This window comes from Kryptolebias marmoratus, linkage group LG2, assembly GCF_001649575.2.
Source record: "Kryptolebias marmoratus isolate JLee-2015 linkage group LG2, ASM164957v2, whole genome shotgun sequence".
In the NCBI taxonomy this organism is placed as follows: Eukaryota; Metazoa; Chordata; class Actinopteri; order Cyprinodontiformes; family Rivulidae; genus Kryptolebias; species Kryptolebias marmoratus.
In genome coordinates, this window is record NC_051431.1 from 29,464,079 (window position 1) to 29,475,092 (window position 11,014).

The 11,014-nt window shown below is 38.3% G+C and overlaps 1 long non-coding RNA gene across 1 annotated transcript; it reads left to right on the plus strand.

Annotated features, from left to right (window-relative positions):
• The first annotated feature begins 312 nt into the window (after positions 1-312).
• On the plus strand, positions 313-2,544 carry LOC112451390. Its single transcript, XR_003040210.2, has 3 exons — positions 313-561; positions 1,549-1,667; positions 2,108-2,544. It is a non-coding gene; the product is annotated as an uncharacterized LOC112451390 (long non-coding RNA).
• The last annotated feature ends 8,470 nt before the right edge of the window (positions 2,545-11,014 follow it).

Sequence of the window (11,014 nt, forward strand, 5' to 3'; positions counted from 1 at the left end):
CAAAAAGTGGAGGAGCAAAACTATATGTTTGCCTCCTTCCTTCTTCTTCTTCTTCTTTTGATTCTTATTGGCGGCTGGCATCCAACTTAAGGTGCATTTACCGCCACCTACCAGACTGGAGTGTGGTCATCAGAGATTGCCTCCTTCCTTTAAATGCAATTGGCTAATGTGGGGATTCAGAGTTTTGTCCCCGCCCTGTGGGCGGATCCTGTGACTCTTCCTCCACAGCTGCCGTCTATTCCTCTGATGAGCCCAGCCAGCATTTAAGCCTGCAGTGGGACTCAGATCTTTGCTGGAGCATTGAGCCTCATGGGTTAGAGACTCAGCCTCAGACCGCTGTGTTTTTGTAAAGAAGAGTTTTGCTACGCTAACCTTTGTATTCTTGTCCTCATTCTCTCTGCTTCAGGAACGGCTGTTTCTGAACTTTGTAAATACCTGCCTGTCTGGATCTACGGATGAACTTACCTGTTTTGGAATTACCTGTTACCGGATACCTGGACCCGTTTCTGGAACCCTCTTCTTGGACCTCACTGTCTCCACGCCGCAATACTCACCTCACCTGTAAGAAAGAAACACAAAAAACAATTAACAACGCTAATGTCACAAGAACCTGAATTTGTACCCGAGACTCGCCTTGCTCCCTTCCTGCCATTTCAGATCTGCCTGGCCTCCTGTCACCTTGCACATTTTGCTAAAACCTGTAAATAAAACCACTTACCTTTTACTCTCTGGTTTCCGGTCTCACTCATAAGACAAACCTGGTTTAAGTCAGTATGCTCCAGCCTAAAAATGTCTAGAGTGGGCTGGAATAAGAACCGTCAGGCTAAAGGGCATTTTTGTTTGGGTAACTATCTTCCTGTCTCCTCTGTGAAATGCAGGCTGAAACTACAGATAGTGTATGTGGGCAAAAGGTTCTCCGCAAAGATGGCAGAACCCAATAATCAGCCAGAACTCACCAAAGCGGCTTCTCAACTCAATCGGCATAAATCCATGCCAAATGTTTTATTCGGGCATCAACGTTCAGGTGCCAGCAGACTGGATCAAATTGCAGCCTTAATTCAGGAAATCCACCAAAAGCTACCTTCGCTAGGACAATCCATGCCAGCAGCTTCAACTTCTGTATCTGCTGACGTCGGAGCGCCACAACCTTCGGTGGCTCACGCTCACTTCCGGGAAGTTCCGTCTCCCACGCCCGAACATTTTTCGGTGGAAATCAGTAGTGTGCCGGTTTCCTCCTGCAATGTTCGCTGGTTTTTTACCATGCCCCACAAGCGTTTTTTGATGAAGCTTCCAAGATTTCGTATATAAACGGATTATTGATTATATAATTTTTGGGCTATCAGACAAACACCATTAAATCAGTTTATCGAAGATTTCAAACAGACTTTTGGTTACAAGTTTAATAAATCTGAGGTAACCAGGAAATTATAGGCGTTAAAACAGGGACAGAGATCGGTGGCTCAGTTTGCCATCGATTTCCGGACCCTCGCAGCCTCCTCCGGATGGAATGTACAGGCACTGAAAGGAGCTTTTATTAACGCCCTGCAGGAACCTCTCAAGGACCAGTTGGCCGGGAGGTATGAGCCACGATCTCTGGAGGACCTGATCTCGCTGACAATCAGTCTCAACAACCATCTGCGGGAGAGGCAACGCGAGAAAGAATAGAGGTACACTTCTACCCCTTCTCCCAGTACACACCCGCGATTCAGTGATCAAGGCAATGAACCCAGTGCAACCACAACAGAACCAGAGGCTATGCAAGTAGGCCAAGTTAGACTCAGTCAGGAGGAGAGACAGTGGCGCTACGAAGCAAAAGAGTGCTTTTTTTTTTTTAACGTGTCCTGTCCAGCTGTGTGGCACTCAGAATTGCCATCTGAATGTCAGGGTAAGGCCCAACTGCAAGCAAAACATTATGGCTTTCACCATGATGTTCCCCTTGGTATATAAAACTTTTTTAGAAATTGCTTTGGGTTTATTTCAATTGTAATGGACACAAAGATGAGAAAGAAGAAAGATAGGTAAATACTCAAGCCTAAGTACTGAAGGATTGTAATTTTCGTGCTTTGCTAAGATCTTTGTTTTGTTTTTTGCTACCTGTGTGCTTCAGGAATCACATGGCTGAACTTGTGTAAATACTAACCTGTCTGGATCCTGCGGTTCACCTACCTGAGGACTTACCTGTCGCCAAGTAAAATGGTAAATGGCTTGCACTTATATAGCGCTTTGTCTAGTCCAAGGACTCCAAAGCGCTTTACACTACAATCATTCACCCATTCATCCACACATTCACACACTGATGGTGGTAAGCTACATTGTAGCCACAGCTGCCCTGGGGCAGGCTGACAGAAGTGATTAGTATTGGACTTATGTCCTGGAAGGAGTCACAGCGGGACAACATCATCTCCAAGCCTCTCCTCTCCTCTCCACGTGTAAGAAAGAAAGAAAGAGTTACCAATGAACAATCCATCTTGTGAAAGAATACTGTCGGTACCTGAGACTCACCTGGCTCCCTTCCCTCCATCTTTCAGATTCTCCTGGTCAAACTCCTGAACGCCTGTAAATATTGTAAAAAAATTCACTTACCTTGCATCCTGCCTCCGTACCTGCTTTCTGGTTCCGTTCTTTATGACAATCCTGGTTTATGTCAGAACAATTAACAACGCAAATGTCACAAGAACCTGAATTTGTTCCTGAGACTCACCTTGCTCCCTTCCTGCTGTTTCAGATCTGCCTGGCCTCCTGTCACCTTGCACATTTCGCTAAAACCTGTAAATAAAACCACTGTCCTTTTACTCTGTCTCCATGTCTGGTTTCCGGTCTCACTCTTAAGACGAACATGGTTTATGTCAGCTTATTTGGACTATTAATCAGGTGCCTTTTGATGCATAGTTCTGTGTTTGTTTGTGACCAATAAAATGTATCAATTTGAAATGTAAATTGGACTACTTTAGTTGTAGACATGTTTATGGAAGAAGTGCAACTGGAGGCACATTTGTCTCAATGTAATAACAAACTACAATTCAATATAATTATGTGGGATTTTATGTACATAATATACACTCAAAGTATTCAAACAAAAGAAAAAACAAACACACAAAAAAGAAAACACTGCTGCACCAACCTTTTTGTTTGCAACCCAGAAAAAAAAATAGTCAAAAAAGCTTTTAAATGTGTCTGTGCAAACTTTGAGACCCATAATGATAAATCTTGTGTAGCACGCACTGACTGCAGTTACACTTCTATATTTGATTAAAATACTTTGTTACAGGTGTATACTTGAGGAATGTAGCACAACTTCAAATCCAACCCTTGTTGTCTCAAAGGCTTTTTTGCACAAGATCAGTGCAAACGGGTCAGTGATATCAAGTAAATGTTTAACTGCTGAAGTCAGCCATCTTTGTTAGTTTTCAGTCAGCTACATGTGAGGAAGTTCATTCACTGCAATCTGCTTTCTGTTTACGCCATCGACATCACTGTCTGTAAGTTTTGATTTAATATTCAGGAGTAGAAATTCATTTAAGGTGTATATGTGGAGATTGTCTATAGTAAATGTAAGATTTAATTACGATAGCTGACACCGATGGTTCACTTTAAAGCAAGCATGATTTTCTAGATTTTCTGTGTTTAATTCTCTTTTGATGACGCTAAGCTAAAAGTGACTGTTTCTATCTTACAGTTTTACTCCATGTTAAAGGCGTACGTGGTTCATCGAAATAAATTGGAGCTAAGGAAGCTACATCCTGACTCACATATTCATTCGACTGGAGTTAGGCTTACTGCTAAATTGTCTTGGACACACACAAGGAGAGCAGAATAGTATGATTGTTGTTAGGATCATGAATAAAACAATCTGGAAAATGTGATCATTTGCTTTTGTGCTAAAGTATGAATAGCACAAATTTTCAGAATTTTTATCAGTTTGTGTAGATAACCAATTCCTACAGATGAGTTGCCTTATGAAACAAATCTCTCTGTTTATCAGTGAGTCTCTGAATCTTTAAACTATATATATATATGATCTTTCTTTAAACTTTAGAAGGACGTGGAACAGAAAAGTCTGTCTCAGCATCTCATTAGTGTGTCTTCATTTTTGATTAAGTGTCATAAAACTATCATCACAGCATACCAATCCATTCAAACCCAACCACCACATACACACGGACACACATGCACATTTCCCTTCTGCAGGTGGACAGAGATTGATGGTTGTGAGGTAGACACCTCTTGGTGACAGCAGCTGTGACCTTAGAAAGGGTGACGTCACTGTGATCCCAGTAGTTAACTGATGCTGCCAGATGTGAGACTGGATTTTGCAGCTGTATGGTTACACAGGCTCAGGCAATGTCCAGTAACAACATGCTCCACTTCAGTGCTCTCCGGAGACCCAAACTTGTGTAGAAACATTCCTGCTGAAGCTGGAGAGAAAGAAAGCAGTTGTCATTCTGTTAAACTACATTGCACACCCATAAACAAGTAGGTCTGTGTTGCTTTTTGAAGGTTTCTAAGCTGAATAGACTGTTTTTTTATTTTGAAAATGAAATGGGGTGTACACTTGTTTTGGAGATATCCTCCTGAGAAACAATTCTTTACAAAAGACCATTCTTTACAAAAATCATCTGTTAAGCTGCATCATAACCATTATATCAGAAACAATCAGAAATTAAAGGCCCAACTATCCTTGAATAAATGCATATCACCTGCCACCTTACATGTCAGAGTTTTGTAGTAAGATCATCTTGAGAAATGACAGAGTATAGCTGTTTTGGTCAAACCTTGACGATAACATGCACAATCACATGTAGTATTGTGAGATGTCATGCTCAGAGTACATGTTGTAAATGGCTCTCAGCTACTATGACATCAAATTTTAGCTCAATGTTTTGTAAAACTGGGTCATTTTGTGATTTAGAAGATATTTTGCTAACAGACAAACAGGGTTGACCTCAATGAATAATGCTAAAGTTTTAAGCGTAGATCTTGCGCAATAAGCAGCACTTGGAGTAAGTGTTGCAAATGACTCTCAGCTACAAACACCAGATTTTGGTGTGGCATCTGTAAAATTGAATTATAGTCATTTTTATGTTTTCTAAGTTCAATTAGCTTTGCTGATCATTGGGAATTGAATTGGCTCTTAAAATTAATCAGGTAATCAGTTGTAGAAGTATACCCAATGATTATTTCCTGACTGTTTCAATAAAATCTGTTGTGTGGTTCATGAGATATTATAGTTCATTCTTGTGCAATTTGTTAGTGCTCAAAACATTTGTTGGGGATCAGTCTCAGCTACTTTATAGGTTTGATTTCATAAGTTGATTAGTTGTATATGTATATCTAGTGGTTACAATTTGCAAATCCATGCCCTGGTTCATGAAATACTTTGGTAACAGAAACACACACAAACACTGGAAAAAAAACAACTGTTCGCCGTCATCTTTTGGCAGTTCACAGCAATGACACAGACATCAGAAATGTTACTGGATGACTCAGCTTCTTTGTTTGTGGATGCTCTGAAGTTAGCCTCACTTATTCCAAACATGTTCTCTCCCCAGTGATTGACAATGAAATATTTCTTGTTTATTTGATCAGGGAGTGTAAATGGAACTCAATTGTACTGCTTGTAATGTAAATCTCTCACACTGTGGTTTTCCCAGAGTTAATATTTTAGTACTGTTTTTTTAGTAAAGTGTTTTTCTGCTTTTTAAGGAAAGGTCCGTGTGAGTTCCAGTGTTGTCTGCAAGCATGTGATCAGTTATGTATTTTAATAGAAGGTGCAGTAAAAAGTCTTTGTTCTTTATTTAGTACCATGTGGTTAGGATGGGAACCACATCATTAACTTGTATTTAGACAGCTGACTAAATTTAAACACATTCTTTTTTCTTTGTGTGTGACAACATGTGAACCACTTTAAAATGCAGTGAATATTGCTACTCATGTTCTGGACTGAACACAGTACATATTATAAGTATGACAGGTTATCTTGTTCTTTTTCGTACCCAGTATAGTGATGGCATTATGTCATAAATATTTGTTTCACTAAGTGACTGTGTAAAAAATAAATACCAATGATTTCATCAAAAATACATGTGAGAAAAAAAAGGAAAGTGTAAGGGCAGTATGTTTCCATGCAAGAGATTGCTAATAAAGGCTCATCCTAGGTTGTCTTTTCACAGTCCATTAATTTGATTTAATTAACTTATAAACACATGCACTGAAACAACAATGATTGGAAGTTTGGATAAAGGACTCAAATGCAAATCTACACATCATACAAGCTGGTGATGAAATATATTCTTGTTTTAACAAAAACAAAGGCTGCTGCAAAGACAGAATTTCAGAGAGCGTAAACTTCAAAGAAGGTGTGAAAACACAAAAATGAGACTTGATGATATGAAACTATAACATGACACATATAAAGACAACAAGAAGGATGTCTCAGTGAACAAACTAAACCATGCAGAATTTTTGCAGAGGAATAATTAGAGTTGACACATTACAAGTGGTGCAATTATCACACCAAATTAACATTAACTAGTCCACCTGTGAAGGACAGGCCACCTGAGTGTACCCCACCTCTCACTGTTGACTGATAAAGAATAAGTGGTACATACTTATGTACCAGGTGCGTACCCAGGTACTTACCTGTTAGGTAGCACATAAGTAGGTAGGTACCAGTACATACCAGGCGCCTACAAGTTAAGAACCAGGAATGTACCATCTACATACTGAGCTGTGTTATGCATTGCTATCAATTGTTTTTTAACTAATCAAACTTTTTTTTAAGTAACATATATATATGTGTGTGTGTGTGTGTGTATGTAAAGTTTGATTAGTTATCTTTAACAGCTACAATAGCAGATATATATATCGTTAATATTTGCTATTGCGACATAACTTCCTGTAAAGGCTGCTTCAAAAAGCTATCTACAACAGGATATCTGAACTATCACCTAAAGAAACACATCAAACATCTATTTTCAGTTTAGATTTGGATGGGATGTTATGTAGGTCCACAGTAAAAGACTGTACAATAATTGTGCCTGTGACTGAATGATGAAACTGTGTGTATTATAAGCCCTTTTATAAGTCTTAGCCACAGGGGATTTGGGGAAATATTATGTTTTGATGACCTGCTGGCAGGATGAGTAATGGCAGTGTTACATTACAGCCATAGCATAGGACATACAGCACATTGTGTTCTAATAAGTGCTCACTCTTTCTGTCAATTTAATACACTGAGCTAATGCATTTCAAATGACTTGAAAGTATTAGTATTAAATTGTCTTCTCCAAGGACTTGTTAGGCCTCAGAGAAATCTCTGAGAAAACATTTACACTGTGGTTTAATAAGTTATCAGGTGACAAAATAATTTCAGTCATACTAAGTAAAGGCAGGCTCCAAAGTTATGCTTCTAATTAAAAACAAAAACATACCATAAAACCATGCATAAAATAACCTTTAAAAAAAAAATATTTCAAGGGGTGAACAATCCGTGTATGGTTCGTTCTTTGCTTTTTTCGTTTCAAAATAAAATTGCAAAAACAAAACAAGCATGTGTTTTTTTGTTTTTAAAACAAAATCAGAAAAACGGTAATTGCAAAAATTTAAAAATAGGTACGTTTTTTTTTTTTTTTAACTGCAATGGTTAAACCAGAGACAAGCTTTTATTTTGTTGTTAATTCAACGGGACCTTATGGCGGAACCAGAAATGAAGACCTGGACTCCCGGCACATAACTTTTTCAGTTACCAGCAGGTGGCGGTAATGTACACCTTCAGTTTCTTGCCAACCTTCATTAAAGTCCACAAGAAGAAGAACTTTTTCAGTTAGAATCTACCAGTTTAAGAATGGATACTTTTGTGTTATTTAGAGGGAATCGACGCATTTCATTAAAAGCTGATGATCTTACTGTCAACAAGATCTCTTTAATATTCCAAGTAAGTAACTAAATCATTACATTTGATAATCTTCCGTGTATGTTTAACAATAATTGACCGTAGGCTAATGCTAACGGTAATGCTTCTCGCTGAGTTCTTAGTTTACCCATGAATTTAATAGCCCAGATTTGTTTTTCAATCGTGTTTATGTTTTGAATCATTGGCATCAAGTGTTGTGGAATTTGGAATAACACATAGGGCGAATACGACATCAGAAATTTTACATTTGAAGTAATAAAAATTAAGCGTTTTACCACATTTTATAACAAATCAATTTATTATTTACCATTTAAATACTCTAACTTTTTTTTTTCTTTCAGGTGCATGCAGACTCTATTTTCTTGACAGCTGATGACAACAGAGGTGTGTTGCCTGATGAGGGAGGGGCTTTTGACACATTTGAACTAAGAGGCAGTAGCCACTATGCGGTCCATGGTGAGACCACCAGTGATACCTCAACCCCAGCTTCAACTGAAGCTCCTGTGAGGTTTGCCTTTTGCCGCCCCCAAAGTGCAAGTGCTTCAATTAGTTCCTCCTCTAGTCTTCAGGCTCCAAGAACCTGTGGAGTAAAGATGATGCAAAGGTAAAACTATAATAGGTTTTATAACAATAGTTATTTAACCTGTGACTTTATGCATCTAAATTGGTGTTTTGTTTACCTTTAGGAGTGTCTTTGTAGCTGAGGTAACTGATGGGGCCCTCGAAACTCAAAAAACAATCGCTGTCAAATTTTCTTGAGTCATCAGTGGCCAGTATCAAAGCCAAAGTGGTTGATGCGCTTGGGCAGGATGAGCCAGTTGTCCTCATTGACAGTCACTACAATGAAATTGTGGAATGTGAAGGAACAAGAGGTAACTACATTTTAATTAAAACAGAAACTGGAGATCACATTATTTTTCAATGCTGAAAACTGAGTTTGACTTGAATGTTTGGTGTTTTATAAAACTATGAGGTCCTGCTTTCTGGAAGCAGCACGCAAGAAAAATATATGCTGTGCCAGAGGGACAACTCCAAAGGCTAAGAGAGACTAAAAGAAGGAGAGAAAGGTCATTGTTTAAGCTTAAGTCATGAAGTGTTTCAGTTGTTTGACTGTTTTGCTGTACTGAAACAATATGTTTTATGTTTTCAGTCGACAAGAGGACACTGGACTGCCAAGTGTATTGGACCAAATTGAGGAGGTTGTTCTTGCATCACAGCGTCTGCAGGATATCTCAAAAATCCTTAAAGACCTTGTTCAGTTTGTGCAGGCCAATCAGCACACAGCACTGTGCCTTAATGAGAATCAGGCTGCAGCTGTGAGAGCTGCTTTTGCTTGCATCATATATAAAGGTAATTTTATTGATTTTAGGTTTCTATGCAGAATATTATATAGTTGATATTGATAAGTATTGTCTATACCAAGCAAATTAAATGTAAAAACTTGTTTAAAAAATATTGTGCAATGTTGCAATTATACTAACATGTTACCCATTTTTATGTTAAATACAGACCCTATGAAGAAGCCAATGTTTGCGGACTGCTGTAGAAGTCTTCTTGGTTGCCAATCTTGCTTGCAGCAGTGGCAGGAAAGCCATACTCACTGTCCAAAGTGTCGTGGGGAGGATTTTGAGTACCACATACAATCAGTTGTGGGACTGAATGATGCATTGGCTGCTCTGTGCAATATTATTTGTTGAACAGGTTAATCTTGTTGACGATGTTCAGGGATGTTAATACAGTTCCAGTTCATTATTATACTTGTAAAGTTCCCCATTTTATACAAACTGTAACGGTTCCACAGTTCCATGCCACAGTCTCAGTAATTTTCCACAGCCTCCTAGTTCCTGTTTGTCCAAGCCTTGTCACAAACAAAGATTGTTTTTTATGATTTCTAACCAACTTCCTACACCTAAACAAGTTTTCTTTATTTTTGCTTTATTTATTTTTCATCACAGTATTGTTTAATGACATTGAAGAAAATTTGTCTTACGTTTATAAATAATGTTCAAAAGTTATCTTTTTATACAGACATTTTACAATAAAAGATTGTTGTTTTGTACTGAAACTGAATTTCTGTCTTAATTTTTTTTATATAGGCCTACTGTAAATAATCATTTTGGATTAATTCACAATCACCACTTACTTCAAATGTGTGAATAATTTATTAAATTTTATACCTTAAACATTTCATACATGTCTCTCTGTCACATGGAGCAGGCAGAAAATTGCTTCATTGAAAATAGTGTAGTCATTATTGACAACACTGTCAAAAATTATAGACAAATCTGGGTAAGCAGCCCCAAACTCCACCTCTGCCAGGCTTCTGTCTTCTTCGTTATGAAATGGGTCCACACCAAAGGTTGACTCTGTTCGCAGTGAAGATCCCAAATCCTGCTGATATTGGTGATGTGCATCAGTAACAGGCTTTCTGCAATTTTGGCAGCACTTCCCCCAATTGCCAGCTGATTGGGTATTCCTCGGCCTAGAAAAGAAAAGTGAAATGAAATTCACTACAAGAAGGCATCTGGCAGAACAATGTTTGTCTTATGTTTAGGGGTGGTTGAACAATCAACATGAGGAAACAGCTAATTTAGCCTATTCCTAAACCTCTGGTGTGGACTAATTGCTACATTACACAGTGGTAGGATAATGTATGTCTATACAGGACTCACGTTATAATTTTAAGGCAATTATTTTGCTTACCTGGAATCCTGTGAGCATTCCATGCATTGACAACCCAGTTTAATCCGATATGGCTGAGAAGGCACCCAAGGTTAGGAACACAGTATTTTGTAGTGTTGTCCTGCATGTCAAGGGTCTCTTGGTCTACCAGGTGCACCAAAGCTGCCTTCAGTGGGTAATTGACGCGATTGTTCACCTCTGGCCAGATTCGCTCTACCCTAAGATTCTGAAAAGAAATCACAACACATTTAAAAAGTAAAAGTTAAAAAAATTATAGATTATCATATAATCAAAAGTGAATAAGCAGCTGACAAGTAGTATGTTGAGGTTATAAAACAATATACAATAAACCAAGATTATAATAAAAACACCTTGTTTTTCTTGTTTAAGATCAATCAATCAATCAATCAACTTTATTTC